The sequence below is a fragment of the Acartia tonsa genome, chromosome 10, assembly GCF_053477335.1.
Source record: "Acartia tonsa isolate MP-2025a chromosome 10, ASM5347733v1, whole genome shotgun sequence".
Lineage (NCBI taxonomy): Eukaryota > Metazoa > Arthropoda > Copepoda > Calanoida > Acartiidae > Acartia > Acartia tonsa.
The window spans coordinates 10,116,882-10,137,771 of NC_137269.1; the positions used below are offsets into that span (position 1 = coordinate 10,116,882).

Genomic DNA, 20,890 nt, shown 5'->3' on the forward strand with positions numbered 1-20,890 from the left:
TAAAAATTAAAATTTGTTTATTTGAATGTACATCAATTTATAGTCCATTGTCTTATCTCTAAAGATCTCTGACAAAAGACCACAAAAACGTGATAAATTTTAAAACAAAATAGTTCCATCCTAGTCTATTTTTAGTATTATTTGGTGGGTGTTTGGGTGTACGGGCATAGGGTATGGGTGTAAAGAGTAATAACCAGGGAGGGAGGGAGGGAACATTGCACCCTAAATTTATACTGGTATTAAAAGTTGTTTAAACACTATCAATCATTCGTTGGTTTAAAAACTTTGAGTTCTTTTCTTTATTGTCTAAACTTTTCAACCAACAATTTTGATTTAGGAAATTTTGTTTGTCCTAATTGGAGTGTACATAAATTTAACATCCCTTAGAATCCCTGGAAATAACAAAAAAAAAGAATGAGTGAAATATTTTGGGGCTGGGGAGATTGGTAGACGGAGGTTAACTCACAATTTTTAGGCATACCAGAAGGGTGTGGATATTGGGAATACTCAAATATACCCACACACACACATACACACTCACACACATACACACACACACACACACACACACACACACACACACACACACACACACACACACACACATACACAAACACCAATATTTTGCGATCTTTCTCGTTTCTCGGCCAAGAAGCGTCAGTCGACTCATTCAACTTTCTCTCTCTCTGTCTCTGTCTCTCTCTGTCTCTGTCTCTCTCTCTCTCTCTCTCTCTCTCTCTCTCTCTCTCTCTCTCTCTCTCTCTCTCTCTCTCTCTCTCTCTCTCTCTCTCTCTCTCTCTCTCTCTCTCTCTCTCTCTCTTCTCTCTCTTCTATCTCTTTCTTTCTTTCTTTCCCTTTGCAACCCCTCTAAGTGTAATTCCGTCTAACTTAAACTCTATGTCTCTCAAATTCTCCGAAGGAAACATATATATATGTATTAAAGAATAAGTTATACATACATATATACATATGTTTAGAATGCATGACAGCGGCGTCAGCCACGATAACTTCGCGGCTGACTCGGTGTGAAAGCATTCCACCTCTCGCACACACGGAGTTACTAAAACACCGAGAACTTTTACTCATATGGAGAGAGATAGAGAGAGTGCATGCTAGGCATGTGTGTGTGTGTGTGTGTGTGTGTGTGTGTGTGTGTGTGTGTGTGTCTGTGTGTGTATGTGTGAGTGTGTGTGTGACAAGACTCGACGAAATGATAGGGGGGGGAAACGGATAGATATTGCTTTAGTCACTATTTACAGTAAACAGCGCAAACAGAACGAATTCTATAACCCCCCCAAAAAAGTCCCTTCAAATAAATATATAAAGTTAAAAAGTTATAAATTTAACAATTCTTAAAATTTGTGAAGAAATCAGATTTTTTGGAGTTTTTTGAAAGGTAATCAATTTTTTGACAAATATAAATAGCAATTAGGAACAATTTGTTTATTTATTTCTATCATTAAAAGGTGGAAAGTTATAAATAAATAACATATAACTAAAACACTGTGGTATACAATAAAATATTTTTTATTTATACCTAAAACAAGGATGATAACATCGTCATCCATTAAAACATCCATAAAAACGAAGTTTTTTATTTAAACGGTAGACAAACTAACATTAACTTTTTAAAGAGTGTCAAAACTTAATAACTTAAAGGTGTAAACTAAATTGTAATGTATATGAATTTGCTGCCAAATTGCGTAAATACAGGATTCAGTGAATTCTTGATGCTTCTTAAGAAATTGTAATATAATAATATAATTATAACATCTTCTAATATTACAATTTTCATGTAATGATAGCTAGACTTACATAAAAATACGGCCAATACAAAATGATACCAATTTTATTAGTTTTAAGATTAAAAAATCAAATCATCTGAAGTTCCCGGTAAAATGATCTTGGAATCGATTATTTTTAAAAAGCATTTGATTTTAAAGGCTGCCAAACGGCAGAACGTATTTAAATCATTCTTGCACATAGCTTTAACTGACAAAAGAAGGCCTACAAATAAATAATATAAAATAAACTTACCAATAATGCACAGTTTTTTTCCGCAACGTAAATAAATGCGCGAAAAAGACTTATTTGACGCGTATTTTCTTCAGTAAAACTTGGCTTTTCCAGTTTATACATGGGCCTTCCTATGCTTATAACGATGTAGAGGCATAGCCTAAATGTTTAACCGTTTGGCAGCTAGCAACTTTTAAAGTTCATAGCTTGTTGGCGATAATAGATTCAAGAAAATTTACCGTGTGCGGCACTAGATCCAAAAATCAATTGCTTTTAAAATTTTACTTTTCAAACTTGTAAATATCTATGTATAAGGACACGCAAAGCTTTTTACACGTATAGAATATGTAACGTGAACTTTTTGCCTATAGATTTTATTCTGAAATATACTTGAAGTATCTTTGCTGCTTCTTTTACTCAATAATAGAGGTATTAAAGTAATGGCAGACAATTTAGAGTAAACTTTCAATATTATACCTTTCTTTTCCTTTACATAAGTCAACTTTATATTAAGCACTAGCGGCTACGTCCCTAGAGGCCTCTAAAGGAACTTGAAGGAATAGAGGGGGTGTGGGGGGGATAAGTTATCCCTCTACTATAAATTTTAGTTTGAAACAAAATGAAAAAATTAAGGAGGGGTATTATTTCTCGGGGTGATTTCTCTTTGGTAGGTTGAGGTACCCTCCCATAAACCCTACATGAACCAATAAGAAGCTTCACTGTAAATGAGAACCATATCGGTAACTTTACAAAGTGTCTTTAAAAAAACAGCCACGTGACATCACAAAAATGAGAGAAATGAGAAGTGGGAAAGAAAATCTCTAAAAAAGAGATGGATAATCCCTCATTTTTATGACGTCACATGGCTGATTTTTGAGACACTTAAAGTTACACAATATCGGTCCAGTGGCTAGCGAGATATTAACAAACAGACAGACAGACAGACAGAAATTCATCCTTTCATTTTTATATGAGGATATACTTACTTAAGGTTATAAAGTTTTAAAAACTATCCTATAATAAAAAGTAGTAAGCGTTTTTTGTTTGTCCCGAAGGATCTCGCTAACCGCTGAACTGATATTGTTCTCCTTTACCTCCTTTACAGTGAAGCTTCTTATAGGTCCTGGGAAGGTTTTAAATATTTTTTACTCTTTTGAAACTCAAATTTAAAATGAGATGAAGTCGACTTTTCCCCCTCCTACATTAAGTGCCCCTAGAGTCTAGGGGCGTAGCCGCTAGTGTAACTAAAATTAATACAAATCATTAAGGGTATCATTTAAATGAAAGCTACTCTATAATTAATTTAGTGCTAAGTGTGCGATGAAAATATTAATTATCCGTGTGTATCTCTAATCCAAATAGCTTTACTAAGAGGCATGGCTGTTAAGTATCAACGTCAGATTTCTTATTCTTATGACAGTCAGAGTTACACTATTTTAAAGAAAGTTTTCTGTACTACGTCAGGGAGGAAGGGAGGGGGAAATTAGACTGTTAATGTTACTTGTACCCAAAGTTTAATAACAACTGTTTCATTCAAGATTAAAATTTTTATTGGTTGTACAAACTATATGTGTCTAAACTGTGTTTGAGCTAAAAAGTGGTAATATTGTTTATTATAAATGGGGTTAAACATAATGTTTTGTCATTTGTCTTATCCCTTAAGATCCCTGATTTTAAAGGAAGTATAGTCAAGCAAAACACCGTTTCTCTAGGAAACATTTTTACCAATTGATAAGTGTAACTGTACATAAATGTAAATAAAAAGAGTTGACCTTATATAGCCTAAGCAAAATACAAACAACAAAATTACCCCTTTTGTAGATTAAAATTATTGGTTAGACGACTCAATAAATATTTAATTAATTAAAGTATCTAAACGTTTTTAAGCCTACGACTGAGATACGTTTTTGGAGATCAGCATACTTCAGAGTCTAAAAAAACAATTCATTTTCCGAAATAAAAACGAAATTCTGTACACTTTCTAACCAATAATATGGCCTATGAATAATCCTTATAGTAAAGTAACAGGATACTTGTTTGTTTGTCTCTACCGAAGATTTTCTTAACAGGGTAGCTTCTCATAGGTCCCGGGAAGGTTTATAGCTATTTTGGGGGAGGGTATTACCACCCTCCAAAGAAAAATCGACAAAAATAAAAAAAAACATAACTAACACCATAGGCGAAAAAATATTTTTGGTAAATAGCTGATTTTAAAATAGATTGAAAAGAAACAATTTTTGTGTCCCTAGAGGCCTCTGGGGGCGTAGCCGCTAGTATACATATGTGAAGGTTGGGTGGCTCTAATTAAAAAGATAAGTGTGATATTATTATTTGCTCTCAGTACATAAACACTTATATTAAAGTAAATAAGCTTGCAAAAACAATTATATATGAGTTCATATCCTATTATAAAATACTAGCGGCTTTGCCCCTAGCCTCTAGGGGCTTTGCCCCAAGAGATTTAATCAAACCAATTTTTCGTATTTTAGATTTAAAAGAATTATTTTTAAAAATATTTTTTTTTGGGGGGGGAGATTTTTTTTGTTTTAGAGGGGGGGGGTAGTCGACCCCACAATTTTAATTTTATTTTTAAAAAGAATTTTTTTGTGGGGGGGGGGAGTAATTTTCATTTTTTGGGGGGTTGGGGGTGTCCCACCCCCCTAGAAAATAGTTATAAACCTTCCCGGGACCTATGAGAAGCTACCCTGTAAAGGAGACCCCGATCGGTTCAGCGGTTAGCGAGATACTTCGCTACAAACAGACAGACAAACAAACATACAAACAAACAGACATCGTTCTACTTTGTATTGTAGATAAGTATTTTTTTATATGTTTGATAAGATTTCAGTTAGTACTTAATTAATAGTTTGATGCTTACTTTAAATACCAAGGCTATAGCCGCCAAATAAAATCGACGTTTTATAACTTTAAAATTCAACTAGATGTCTAAACCTTTTCTTTATATGGCAACCCGCTAAAGTAAAAAAAAATTAGAGTTAAATTAAGACTTTTAATAGTTATTAATCGCATAGTATTGTAGACAGCTTTTGGTGGATAGTAAAATGATAAATTATTAGATTGATTCCAGTTTTATTAACCCCAAGGGGCCGAAGTCCCGGCCTAACAAACTGCTATTATTTTTATTTTGTTATTTACAGAAAATTGTCTAAAATACGATACGATATTCTATTTAACAGTAGGGCTCAAAACCATGATTTGTTGATATGTTGAGCTTTGCTTTTATGAATGTTGTCATCCTTGTTTTAATATGTAAATAATAGGATATAACACAACATCGACTACAGACAATAGAATATAAATTGCATTAAAACAAGGATAACAAAAATCCATGAATGCAAATGTAAACACATGATACAAAGGCAGAAACAATTGTAGAGCAGAAGCATATCTTATTAAAAAATTGTCTTATTTTCTTGAATCAATACTATATGCAAAATAACTATTTAATTAACCTTACTAAAATTCTATTAATATCTAAACAATATATGCTTCTTAGATTATACTTTATTGTTGCAAGAATCTTCATCTAAAGTCTAAATGAACAAATTGAATTTTAATTGTCTTTATTAGAGAAACGGTATTCCTTCATTATTGACAAAAGAAACAAAAGTTTAAAGCAATAATACATAACCCATACTGATTTTTAAGTTGTTAATTTTTTTGGGGGGTAAAGTGGATTTTGACAATACAATATATAGGTAAAATAGGAAACCTGATACTTCATCTTTATTTATTTGTCTATGTAGAAAAAATATGGAAGCCATAAAAAGTGTATAATACCATACGAAAATAAACACACAACGTTAAAAAATTATGTACTTATTTAGCATAGCTTTTTGTTATGCATTCAATATATGCATTCATTGTATTCTAAATGATAATATTGAAATTAAAAAGTAGGATTTTTAATACTGTACATTATCGCTTAAAAAACAACTATCTATAGTATAGATGGTCCTATGACAAACGCAGGAGTCCCAAACGCAGGAGTGGACTCTTAATCTAACCTATTTTAGAATTTCTTTTAGTTTTTTTTTTAATGCCAAACCCCTGCGGGGGGCTTATTTGTACATTCATATCTTAACCTAACCTAATCTGTACAGAAATACTTAATTAAATTAATATTTTAACACTCCTGCGTTTGTCCATTCCTGCGTTTGTCCTGGAACCGTATAGATGTATATACCGATAATACCTCTCCCCCCCCCCCCTTTTTCAATGACCTTTTCGTCTGCTAGCAATTTTTGTCTCATAATCCTTATAAAGTAGTAAGCTTTTTTTGTCTGTAGCGAGAGATCTCGCTAACCGCTGAACCGATATGGTCCTCCTTTATTTCAATCTATTTGTATGGTCCGGGGGATGGTTTTAGGCTATTGCATTTTTATAAAAAGTCTAGGCATGGTTTTAGGCTATATTGTGCCCTTACTTATTCCTTCGAATATAGTTCCCTAGATACTAGGGGCGCAGCCGCTAGTAAAATATAATATAAGATACAGCCGCTAGTGACGTATTCATTTTAAGTCAATCCGTTTAATAAATTTTCACAGGACCCAAGCGAGTTTAATTGAATTATCGGCTTAATTGCGGTGGCCGAAACCCACCCTTAAAAGTTAAATGTTGAATTAAAATTTGAAATAAACATACAAATACACATTTACTTACAAATATAAATATACAATTAGGTGGAATCCCTCTTATCGTATATGGGACAAAGACCAAGCTGCATTACTTTTGTGTCACTTTTGATTCCTGTGACGTCATAAAATTAGGAAGATGTGGAGAAGATGGAAAGAAAACCAATTAAAAAGAGATGGAGAATATGACGTCAAAAGTGGTGCAAAAGTAATGGACGAAAAAAGTATTTTTTTATGCTTATTTATTTTGGTTAGATTAGGTTAGAGGACCCCCACAGGGATAGATTGGTCCCCGCAGGTTTAGAGCTCCCTTCCCAAAGCTAAAATTATGTTCTGTTTTAAGGGGGATGGGAAGTCTAAAAATATGTTTGAGTGAAAGCACAGACAATTGTCTTCATAATCAAATATGTAGAAGAAAAATCAATCTATAAATAATAAATTAGGAGGTTGGTTGGAAAAGAAACAAGGACACTTCTACTATTATTGCTTTAAAAGGTGAAAGTTTTTAATGTGTTTTCTCGTATTCATTCGAATCCGGTGGATAGGAACCGGTTCTCATCCATACCAAAAAAACTATGTCTAACATCGTATTATATCCAGCTTTCTACGAAATTAAAAATGTACAATCATAAGATTAAAACTAGTTATTTTAGCCCCGAGGTGCCGAATTGTACATTCTATATCCGCGGAAAGCCGTTTATAATACGATGCGAGAAATAACTATTCCTTTTTTTGATAAAATCTTCAATATAAAAGGTCCAACCATTTAAACTTAACCTACTTGATTTGATTTATAAACTGACAGACAGACAGACAGACGCACATTCACAAGTTATATATTGTAGCTATGCTGCTAAAAGAAAATGTGTTTGTTCAAATTCATTGTCAGTTTATTGATTTTTGTTTTTACAATTATAGATAATTAATATATGTACTCAATTGTTGTTTTTAATAAAAAATTACTCAAGCGTTAGTAAATATATATTTTTTGGCCTGTGTATAGAAAAACTGGGTATAGTCCCTTTCGTGGCAACGCACCTTAAGGGGCGATTCTTCGTATTTTCACAGTAGCTTTTCTCCTGTGGGGAAATCACCAAACCCAATATAACCTAACCTAACCTAAAATAATCTATAAAAAGCCATTTTAAAAATAAAACGAATCGCCCCTTAAGGGGTGTTGCCACGAAAGGAACTATTCCCGAAAAACTCACTCTGTCTGTAGATAACGTTGTTAAAATGCAGTTTTATAAAATTCCACCTTATATTCGTTTATTACCAGCAAGTTGTTTCGCTTTTATTTTGTTAAAAAGCCTGGACGTCTATGCTCCAAACCTTTTCTTTTTTTTTCAAATGAAAAATAAAAGAAAGAAATTTTGATGTGACATGTTTTAATTTTTTATAATTTTTTTTTAGATTCACATGACCAATATGCAACTTCACAGTAAAAAAATGATTATAACAGTTGTTATCAAGATCTTAAGTGGCATATAGACAATTCGTTGCTTAAATGATTCTGCCAAACTTCGGTTGTTTTTCTTTTTGTTTTAAGGACCTACTTGCAGGGAGTAAGGGAGGGGACAATGTATCGAATATTCAACTTTTAGGAGTCTCAGACTTTGGGGACTGGCTTAAAGGGAATGTCATAGAATAAGGAGGAATAGAAATGAAAACCCTAAATATTTCTGGGAAATTTGAAGGAATCTTTGACTTGCGCAGTAAAGACAATAATGCTAAAGTACAAATCACAATGACTAGTTGTCACTATTACATACTCTTGCTTTAATTTTGGTAAGTACAATTGACCACATTTGTAATTTTAAAGGGTCAGCTAAATGGGTACAGCCCCTTCCTCCCCCATCCCCCCTTCCACAAGTTAATGTATGGATGTAGATGCTATCATGTATAAATCAGCTGTTTAAAAACAAACATAAGAGCGCAACCTAGTTTTATAACATAAATACTGAGACCAATATCTTTTTTGTAAAATTTACATAATTAAATTTTTTTAAGGCTTAATATGCACATTAAATTCATTTTTAATCCATTGTGAATAGGGAAGAGGAAGCTGGATTCTTGGGTACATGGCTTTTAGTAAACTATTGCAAAAGGAATTTATTTTGAATAGTTTTACTGAATAATTACTGAAATCATGTTATTTACTAACAGCCTTATAGCCGTTTTGGTCTTTCAAAAGTTCCAATTTTACTTCAGGCTAGCCAGGCAGAATCTTCTACCTGGATTCTATTCTATACTTTATCTTCTTTGGGGAATGTGCAAGAATTTAGCAGTTTCTGACTGAGTTTGGGGACTTGAGCATAGAATGCCGCTACTCGTTATGAATGTTTTGAATATTGCAGACGGGGAGAAGGGATAAGGGAAGTGGGGGGAAGGGAAATAAACACTCGTTGTGTTAGTTTGGAATGTAGCAGACGGGGAGAAGGGAGAAGGGAGGTGGGGGCAAGGGGCAAGGAAAATAAACAGAATAAAAAGGGGCAGTCATATTCTTGCTAGCAGCTGGCCGGGTCCAATAATCTTTTAATATAAAAATCACACCAAAAAACCTTAATATATTTCATCAAAAACAAGTTGTGATTTCACTTTACATGACGCTATGGAAATCTATTATTCAATTAACAATCCCTTTATAATTATCTACAAATTTATTGGATTAAACTGGATTTCATGCCCTTTCTTTGATAACTCTTATATTGAATTAATTGCCCATTGTCCCCTCCCTTACTCCCTGACCTACTTGGCACTTCATTTATTGATATATGAAAACACCTAACCCAGGGCCAGGGGTTTAGAAATAAGCAAATAAAATTTGTCTGTCTGTGTGTATGTTTTCTCTCTGTTTGTAACGAAGGATCTTGCTAATCGCTGAACCAATATGGTTCTCCTTTACAATGCAACATCCTGTAGGTCCTGGGAAGGTTTATAACTTTTTGGGGGAGGGTAGCATCACCCTTCAAAAAAAATCTTATAAAATCTTATAAAAATTACCATCCCAACAAAACTTTTCCCGTAGGTTCTCATAGGTCACGGAAAGGGTTTGGGGGAGGGTACCACCACCCTCCTAAGAGAAATCGCCCCTAGAAAAAAATTACCCTCCCCCCAAAAAAACTTTTTTTTACTTTTTCTTTTAAAATCTAAAGTAATAAATTGGGTTATCAAATTCGACTCTCCCCTCAAGTGCCCCTAGAGGCCTAGGGGCGTAGCCGCTAGTTTAAAAAATAAGTTGGCTATTACCTCACTTGGTATTTTCTTTTCCCCTGATAAAACCAAACCTGACACACTCTTGATATACCAAAGTAGATTTTGCCAAGAAAAGTCTACACACAAAAATGGCCATGTACAATAGAGGCGAAGTTTTTTGCATGATTCATCCATTAATGAAGTTTGTGTGTTCGTGTTAGTAACTTGTTATTGAAGCTTCCTACTAGTCCTATTATATTTTTTTAAAGGGAGGGGTGAGATTAATTTTCTTTGTAAATATTCAACAATCGAAAATGATACATAGTGTCGTTTTATGGCTGTAATTTTTTTTTTTTTATTATTGGGGATCTACATCCAAAATGTAAAGTAATTACACTGAGACAAAAAAAAGGATCTACGCTGAAAAAAAACTTTGTCTTAGTAAAAATATGAGAAAGAATAATATTATGTGAGAAGGAAATGGCCAGGGCTCGGCAGTCACTCTTAAGCTGTCACCAGGGAGGAGGGGTCATAGGGCTTCATATCAAACAGGGGTATTTTATAACCCCGGCATCTTATTCGTTAGATCAAAAACTTTGGGTACTTTTATTTAATATTGATTGGTTGGTTTCAAACTAGTAGTGTCAAAACTTTTCAACGAATAATTTTGACATACATAAGGGTTAATTTTGTTTAATATTATAGAGGATGTTTATAATTTTATCGTTCATACCTATTATAATAATTCGCCCATTCAGCTAGACTAAACCTGCTAAAACGGGTTTAAAAGGACGGATAATGGACAGCCTATGCGCGGCTGCCGAGCCTGTAAATGTCTCTGATAGCCTGCGGACTAACTTTAAGTTAAATCAACAAAATAAACACACGCACAAGCATAAGTAACAATGTTGTAGGAATCAGTTTTCAAGTATGGGCCGAGTCATCCGGTAATAAAGAAAGTAATATGGTGCGTTATTTTTCTTTTAAAAGATAAAATTCGAAACGGGCATGGGGTCGATTTTCTTGTACTTTTTAGGGAGGCTTATAAAAAATATCTTGGGGTGGTTTGAAGCTATTTTCCTAAATTCCCTGCCATTCCATGGAGGCTAGGGACAAATTAACTTGTATAGAAGGTGAACTATTCTAAATTCTAATTCTGCTTGTAAAATCCAATAACCATTTGATGAAACATTTAATCGGTGTGGGTTTTTAAAAGATATAATAGGAGAATCAGTTTTAGAATTTAAAGAAGGATTTGTACAAAATGAATTCGGTGGTGAAACTACCGTTTAGCCGTTTAAGACATAACATTTTATACTTGTAGCCAAAAAAATTTAAACACGAAAAGTTTGATATTTATGATTTAGCAGCTACGCCCCTAAAGACTTAAGGAAGGGGGAGGGGGGTTGAAATCAACCCTCTCACTTTAAAGTTTAAAGTAAAAAAAAGGTGGGTTTGTGATTCGTTCCAGAGGCGAATTCATTTGGGATGGTCGAGGTACCCTCCCTCAAAATGGTTATAACCACTCTAGGACATATGATAGGCTTCACTGTAAAGGAGAATCATATCAGTACGGAAAGACGGATTCACAGACTGACACACACATTCAGACAGACATACTGTTACTTTTATAAAAGGAAAAATATTCCAAACTTTATACATAGACAAAAATTGTAGAACTACTCTGAGAGCGTCAAGTAGAGTTTATCTTGAAAATGATTTCCGGAATTCAAAAGTAGAAACAATAAAAATATTATCCCCTCTTTTTATATCAAATGATAATATTTAAAATAAAATTATCATATACTTTTATTTTATTTTAAAACCTCAATTTTATAGTATGTTTGGGGTGGAAAGATGAATGTAGGCTTTTGAAATCCTTTTTTTTTGTCAAAAAGATTTTCTAAATTTTGCTCTAGTTGAAAAAAAAGGTCAATACTTTTTTCATATATGTTGAAAATTTTTAGCCTTTATAAAATGATGTTTAAAACACTTATACTGATATTTTCAACTGCAAATTTTGAAGAAAAAAAAATGATTTACAGTTTTGCCTATTGCAAATTATGTCCTTGATTGAGCTTCAAATTATACTGGTACCCAAAGTTTTATATAATGTGTCAACCTAAAAACTTTGGGGACTTTTATCAAATTTTTAATTGGTTGGTAAAAAAAAACTAGCAATCACTTTAATTCCAATAAAAGTAATTTGTTTTATTATAATAGAGCATGTTCATCAATTTGTCGTCGATTTTCTTATCCCATAATATTTGTTAAGTAAGAAGAATGTAGTTTGTCTGCCCTACTATTAAATCTAATAAAAGTTGGGCGCACAAACACTTGAAGAATACTAAGCATAGCTAGCTGGCTGAACCTCAGGGATATTAAGGGAATTGATACATATCTTCAACGATTATAAATAAAGTTACTCAATATGCAGATTCAAATTATTAGTTGAATTAAAGAGTTTTGAGCGCTAACAGTTTCGAGCAAACCAATGAAAATTTAATAAAAGTATCTAAAGTTTTTATGCTAACAACAAAGAGGTCACGAGGTGATAGGTTCGAATCTCGTTCCGACACCATGTCATAACTAAAAACGTAAAAATGGCTTCTACTGCTGTAATGTTAGTTGCGCGACATAAATAGTAAAGATTAGGGGAATGCCTTGGCCCATAAACAGGTGCAACCCATTACCATGCACATTGCACAGTTAGGACTTCTCAGACAAATGTCGTGCAATCAAAGTGTTGGTTGTCTGATAAATGTTACTTAACCTAATATCCTTAGGTGTTAGAGTATCGCATCCCATTACACGCGGATGATGCTCTGGATTTTCTAGATGATTACTTAAGAATCTCGCCCTTACGAGGTAAGATAGGATTAGTGAATTAGTGATTAGTTACAAAACGTTGGGTACTTTACAGTCCAATATGTCCCTTACCTCCCTGCAAAACCTAAACTAGATATTTTTCTACAAGTATTGATTTCTTAGATGCGAAGCATCTCTATACTTCCATTTATAACTGACCTCTTCCCTTTTTCAATCTTTTAAACAGATCCTAAGAAATGCTTTATTCGGGTGGTTGACTTGACACAAAACAAGCTCTTTTAAACTTTTATAATTTTTGTTATTATTTTAGAATATATCCCATAACCTAATTTCTTGTATGATTTAACGTGTCCTACTATAGCTAAAAACTTTTGATAGATATTTTTGAATCATAATTGTGAAGAAGAACCCAATCGGTCCAGTGGTAAGCAAAATATTCCACATAAGACAGACAGACTCTTAAATTTATTCAATTATTGATTAAACAAGGATGACAAACAACAATATGTAGGACATACAGACGGACGGACATTTCAAATAAAAGAGTAGCTTTGCTTCTAAAAAGCGTTTTATACTTTGCATTGAAGAATATTTTCAATATTACTTTATATAACTTATTTGAATGCTTTAAGCAAATAAAGAAAAGCAAATATCGCCGATAAAAATAGAACAATATTGTAAAATTTATAGTCTAAAAGAAAGGGAAAAAATACGGGTTTTTTCGTAGTAGGTCAAAGATTGCATTTATAATATTATTGCAAAAATTTATCTTATTTTGTGTTGAGAATTTACTCAGAAAAACACAATCTGTTATTCGTTGCCTCCAGAAGGAGTAATTTTATTTATCATCATTGGGATATCAATTAATCTACCTGTTTCTTATCTCTTAAAATCAATGATTCTCTAATAAAAACAGGGCTGCTTGTCTGTCTGTCTAAACCGAAGGATATTGCTTACCGCTGAACCCCGATATGGTTCTCCTATACAATGTAGATCTCTATAGGTCCTGGGAATATTTATAACTATTTTGTGGGATGGTACCCCCAGTCCCAACCCTTCTAAGAGAAATAAAACCTGGAAAAAATTGCCCCTAAGAATATTTTTTAACTTTTAAAATTAAATTAAGAAACACTATTTTTGTTATATAGCAAGATTTAGAAAATAAAAGCCTTGGAATGAGTTATCCCTAGAGAGAAAGTATTTATAGCTGGCCACACTATAAGGCCAACAATACCACGTTAGCAACATGGAGTGGAAGTTTAAATAAACAAAGCTAATTTACAAACAAAAATTAAACGACAAACATACAAACAATCTACTGATATATTTCTAAACCTTATCTGGGCATATAAGAAGGTCTAATATATAGTAGAGCCATATCAACATTCTACTGTTAATATTATCCTATTATATAAATTAGTAAGGTCTTTTAGTCTGTAGATTAAGATTTCAATAACTACTGAACCGATTGATTTTTCCACTTTAGAGAACATTACATAGGTCAAGGAATGGAATTATTTGAAACCGCATTCCCCTAGATGCTAGAAGCAAAGTAATAGTATAAGAATAAAAGAAAATTTCTTATTTGTTAGCCTAACAACTCCAGAGACTTTTATGAATTTTTATTGGTTGATTTATTATGTTGAGGGTCTAAAAGTTTTAAACACTAATTGTAATTTACAGAAGGGGTAAATTTGTGTATCCTCATTGGATATGTAGATCAATTTATCGGCCATTGTCTTATCCCTTTTGATCCCTGGGTTTTTCTTCTACACATCTAGCTAGGATGTATTGAATTTTAGTTTCCAAAAGCATCCGCGTCTTATCTCAATATTTACTACTAGCTAAAAAAGCTTCAAACTTCCAAAAAAAATCAAAATTTGAAAAATTGAAATTTTGAATGTATAATGTATAAATCGTTTATACATTATTTCGTTTTTACCTTTGACAGGAATAGCTGAAAATAGCATTTGCAATAATTGGGTTATCTGCTGTAAACATTTGGAAATTATTGAAGAAATAGGCAATCCATTTTCAGCACATTCTAGCTAGCCGGTACAATGTACAGTGTAAGTACAATATCTTATTGACCTAAATGCCGTGATGATAGATACACAGTAGACCAAGAATGTACATCAGTTTAAAAAGTATAATCTTAGTTTCGTAGATTTATCAAGAGAAATATTTCTAAAACTCGAGAGAAAAAAAACACATGTTCAAAATATTTTCTGTACAAAATCAGAGCGTAAATTAATCTCCATCTAATGCTGGTAAAGATTTATTGTAATATATTGGAAAGTCTATGGAAGATAGATACCTCCAAGGCCAACCCTTACAGCCCTCCAGCAGGGAGGTGGAAAACTATTTTAGAAACACAAATTAACAAGGATGACAACATCGTCCACAAAAGTGAAGCACTTAAATCATACCATAGAACAAACGAACATTAACATTAAAACATCAGATAATTTGAAAATTATATTGTATAAATTGACATGTATTTAATAGACCTACGATCAATCTGGTGACGGTTTTAATGTTACTACGCTTACTAAATCATACCTAACGGTCAATGGCATCATCATGCAAAGTTTAAAATCGATAGGACAATTCTAACATACCTAAATTACCGATTAGTGTGCGGACTTACAGACATACCCTAGTTATTGAAGAGCTTTGTTTTGTAAGAAGTGTTTAGACCAATATATGTTAAATGGGGGTCCAGTATAGTTTACTGTCCAATGTCCCCTCCCTCCCTGATTTTAAGTCACATGCACCCTGTCAAATAATGAATGACTAAAATTGCTAATTTGCGTGAAAAAATATACATATGTAATCTTTATAATAGAGTAACAGGATCTGTGTATACAGAAGGATCTCGCTAATCGCAGAACCTATATGGTTCTCCTTTACAATTTAGCTTCTAATAGGTTGAAACCTATTTTGGGGGAGGGTACCATTAACCTCCCAAGATAAATTGCCCCTAGAATAAATTAAAGAATAGTTATTTATCGCATCGTATTATAGTCAGCGGTCCGCGGATAAAATCAGCCCGGATGAAATGTAGCAAAAAAAAACACAAATAGAATATAGCCTAAAACTAGCTTTAAAATAGAAAACTTTAACAATCCAGTGGTTCGCAGATAAACAAAAAAACCTTAATACTTCATTATCTTCTTCTGAAATAAAAATAGGAGGAAGTCGTTCTGTCTGTTTGTACCGCTCAACCGATATATTTCTCCTATTCAGTGAAGCTTCTCATAGGTACAGGGAAGAAAAAAATACCCTGTTTTAAAGATAAAATTCGAGTTTCGATCTCCCTACCTTACCTTAAGTGCCTCTAGAGGCCTTTATGGGCGTATCCTGAAGTATGTGTTATATATTTCTTTAATTTTGCTTGTTATGTTAATGCTGTCATTGTGTTTACATCTTAATCTTGGTGTGTCTTCATTTCCGCCTAGGGTTATATACTTGCAAATACATTAGCTGACTTAAAAATGGCCCGATACAAAATCGGTAAAGGGACTCTGCCCCATGGTAGTTATATGTATCTTTTGCCCCCTCAATTCTAAAACATTAATGAATTTGCCCCTGGCCTCTAGGCGATTCGTCTATAGATGTAATGGGCAGTCCCCTCTCCTATATAGGATCGTTCTTAACGCTATTAGGAAGTTATAAAAAAATTCTCTTATCAAAGTTAAGTTACTCTCTTGTAAAATTATACCAATCTTCAGCTTTAGACAGACAGATGGACAGACATCGTTCTGCTTTGTATTTTAGATAATATAGTTCTGATGATATGCGGAACTGAATGCACATTGTTAATTTTCTGACATTTAAAATTTCCAGGGAGGAGGGGGGGGGGGGACATTGAACTATAAATTACACTGGTATCCAAAGTTTTAAATCTTCATTTGTTGGCTTGAAAACTTTGGGTACATTTGTCAAATTTTGATTGGTTTGTTCCAAACTAGTAATGTTCAAACTTTTTAATTTTGATGTACAGAAGGGGTAAGTTTGTTTATCATTATGGGGAATTTTATCAAATTATCATCCATTGTCTTATCCCTTAAGATCCCTGAGAATTACTCCTACAACAACAACAGACTAAGTAACTCTATCTTTTAAACTTTTATGCAAATCATTTCTATAATTAGGGTATGTCTGTTTAAAAACTTGATTTCTATCTTAGCATGAGGGTTAATTTTAAACTTATTTAAGCTAATTTATAAATAGGGCATTTTCTCCCTTAAAAGTTACTGAAAGTAAATATAAATTCATCAACAAGGGTGTATTTCATAGTTTAATAATTTTTAAAAGCAAAGCTTTTCTTTTTTGAGGGTCGGTCCGTCCGTCCGATTGATCTAATGTTTTGAATACTGATTCCTAGGACAACAAAGTACAATGTTATAAGCGAAGCATCTCTATAATAAATTCCCAAAAATGTAAGTATGTCCTTAATTATTATACTGTATTTAAGCAGTTTTTCAACAAATATACTTTTATATATCTATATTCTAATTATTAAGTTCTGACACTCTACAAGTGTTAATGTTTGTTTGTCCTACCGTTTCAGAGCTTTGCTTTTATGGATGTTGTAATCCTTGTTTTATATACAATTGAATGATTTTATTATATTTCTTAATTAAACAAGTCTAGCTTTGCCCCTAACCTCCAGGGGCTTTGTCCCAAGATTTGAGGGTGTTGCTACTAATGGACATTTTTGTCCTTGTTAAAAGGACTCTCCACAGAAAAATCAACTTTGGATTTTTGAAAATCTAACCTGAAACTATTATTCTCTGTTCAATTTTAGGCATTTTTTGTTTTTGTGGCATCGCGATCGAAGCCCTTTGAAAATTTTGTCCGCCGCCTATTTGTACTGCCGCTATAACAATATATACTACACTTTCCTCCACTCAATCTGGTTCGCCGCTAAAGAACATTTGCTCCATTGCAACCGGCCGCTCTACGATTTATCCTCTTCCTTGACTGGACAATCCAACCGCCTCCATTTTGTGTTCGCCTCCGCCAAATATAACCATCTTTTGCCGCAGTTGCCGCATTCATCGCCCTTCTCCGCCGCTACTCCGCTATACATTGCGTACGTAGCTATACACAACACCCCCAGCCTCCATTTAATTTCTGAACAAGGGAGAGGGGAGCATGTATTAAAAAGCGACGTAGAGCGGAGTAGCGGCGGAGAAGGGCGATGAATGCGGCAACGGCGGCAAAAATAGAAGCTAAAAATCACTAAAGCAGCACAAATTAAATGGCGGGAGGATTCACTTAAAGGAGGTAAAAAATTTCAAAGGGCTTCGATCGCGATGCCACAAAAACAAAAAATGCCTAAAATTGAACAGAGAATAATAATTTCAGGTTAGATTTTCAAAAATCTAAAGTTGATTTTTCTGTGGAGAGTCCTTTTAATTCAAATAGAGAAGCTTTTAACTGTACAACTTTTGTGGATAAATAAGCAGGGATATTAAGGGATAAGACAATGGACGATAAGTTAATTTACCCATTATGTAGATTAAAATTATTGGCTAAAACGTTTTGGCAACGTTAGTTTGAAACTAACCAATGAAAATTTAAAAGTACCCAAAGTTTTTAAGTTTGCCAATAAGCGAGCGCGGTTAAAAACTTTGGGTACCAGTGAAATAAACAATCCCATGTCTTCTTCCTCTCTGATAAGAAGATGTAAAATCATATGTTATTTTACCAGAAATAATATAAATAAACATTTTACAGTTTAAGATAGAGAGAGCGCGGGGGGTATGCATTGACTTCCACATAAATATATTATTATTTAATTGGTAGCGCAAATGATAATGTATAGATTTATATTCCAGACAACTACCTCTCTCAAATATCCAGGACTCTTTAAACTAGCAGATGAAAATTTAAATCATTAAACTTTATTGTCTCAATTAAGCTATTAGGAACTTTTTGTACAATTTTCATTGTTTTGGATAGGCTTTTAACTAAATAATTAAAGTGGCTACAAATTTTCTATGTCCTATTGGGTATTTTATCAGTTTTATAACATAAATAGATAATTTGGAAAAAATTTTAAAACCAATATAAAAACTAATTTGCCTGAAAAAAATATAGAATACATTGCAGTTCATAAAACAATTTAGATTTTGTTCAATTGTAAATAGAATTTAAAGAAATTATGCGGAAACGAATGCGCGCCCAAAAAAAGTGGGCTATTTAAATCAATATATTATTACTTGGATGTTGCACCAGATTTTCATGTACTCTGTTAAAGTGATGCTCGCAGCTGGCTTAAAAACAATACCCCCATAAATTCCATTTACCCAATCCCCTCCCCTTCTACTGGATGAACTATCTGACTTATAAATGAGTTCCATATTAGCAAGCTAAGTTGAAAAAAACAATTTTTAATATATCCACGTATATCATATATCTAATGCTATTTATTTTCTTTCACTTTATTCATTTAATACAATTTGTACCTTTTACTCAGAGTGGAATTGCAAAATTGAAATGTTTATTATTCTTAAAATACTAATATATCAAAATTTTGAAACAAATAAACTTTCTAGATCAAAGGAATATGAAATATTTTATGTAAATGCGTTGGCGTTTTGGTGGGATAAACAGGGTTCAAAATAGACGATAAAATCATTTTTAACCTCGATTGCGATCAATAAAATTACCCCCTAATGTAGATTATATTTATTGGTGGATAGGTTTGTACAAAAAAAGGTCTGAACAACCCAATCAAAATTCAAGTATTTTCTAAGCCAATAAATAAGACATCTTGATTATAAAACTTTAGGAACAACTATAATTTACAGTCAAATGTCCCCTCCCTCCCATGCTATATACTCACTGTAATGATTTACAACCATGTGTACCCCCACCTCCCTCAATCTCATACTTTAGGGGGGTGTCAAAATTTTTCTCCTTATTTTTTATGTTGTGGACACAATCTTTTGCACCTCCGTCAACAAAGGTCTACATCCCCCTGATATATCCAATAATATAGCCAAGGGGGGTGTCAGGTAAAAAGCCAACCCCCCCCCCCCTTAAATTCAAGGTATTTCGCCCGTAAATTTACCATATCAGGGATACTGTTAATTTTTGAGTAGGTGGGGGTTACCCTCACAACACCACCCTACACCCCCGCCCCCTTCTATTTATGCGGGGTGTCTAAAAAAAGCATAAAAATTTTAAATGCTTTTCGCCCCTCCCTTTTACGCACATTCATTTTATGGAAGCTTTTTGATGATTAATATGATATTAGGAAAAAGTTGAGTATATCAATATATTACCAATTTTTATAATGTTAGCTTCCTTTTACGGAGGGAAGGGATACTGGACTAATAATTATTCCAGTCTCTTTCGTTGGCTTCATAACCAAAATTTGTTTATCATAATTGGGGGTTTACACAATTTACCATCCATTGACTTATCCCTTTAGATCCCTGGGTTGAGGTACATCCATTACTAAATGAAAGATATCGTTTTCATCAGACAACATTTGCTTTAGAGGCATGAGTACATTATTTCTTTCGAGGGTGTAGTTACTCCCTCCCCACCCCCCCCTCCTATAATAGTTTTTAAAAGCGAAGCTTTTCTATAATTAGGGTCGGTCCGTCCGTCTGAGATAGTTAGCTTTTATTCGTTAATTTAGGCATGTTAGAATTGTTCTATCGATTTCAAACTATGCATGGTGATTCCTGTAGAAGTTAGGTATTTAGAAAGCGTAGCAACTCTATAATCGTTACCAGAATGTCCGTACGTCCATTTTAAACATATTGATTTTTTTTACTTTTTTAATAACAATTTTTTATGTGATAAAATCATCCGATTGATCTGATTTTTTTATTACTGATTACAATAAGGTACAATATTATGAGCGAAGCATCTCTATAATCAAGTATTAAAATGTCAGTATGTCCTTAAACAGAATTCTGTATTTAAGTTTTGCAACAAATTTACGTTTAATTTTGTCAAACCTTATTTTTTCATATTTTGTATATTCAATTCTGACACTCAACAAAAGTTAATGTTCGTCTGTCATATCGTTTCAGAGCTTCGTTTTTATGGATGTTGTCATCCTTGTTTTCAATGGGAAGGGTGGATTTTTATAAACTCCCCCTGGACCTATAAAAAGCTTCACTGTAAAGGAGAAATATGTTGGTCCAGAAGTTGTTGAGATCTTC

The 20,890-nt window shown here is 33.2% G+C and overlaps 2 protein-coding genes across 4 annotated transcripts in view; both read left to right on the top strand.

Annotated features, from left to right (window-relative positions):
- Positions 1 to 20,890, top strand: part of LOC145329363 (pyrroline-5-carboxylate reductase-like) — a 400,948-nt gene that overhangs the window by 36,171 nt on the left and 343,887 nt on the right. The window lies entirely within an intron of this gene.
- Positions 1,235 to 20,890, top strand: part of LOC145329359 (diuretic hormone receptor-like) — a 117,563-nt gene continuing 97,907 nt past the window's right edge. For 2 of the 3 annotated variants that reach the window (XM_080173433.1, XM_080173435.1), the window contains exon 1: positions 1,235 to 1,396. The gene's annotated coding sequence lies outside the window, so the exon portion shown is untranslated. The remainder of the gene's footprint in view (positions 1,397 to 20,890) is intronic. The other variant, XM_080173434.1, reaches the window with a different exon arrangement.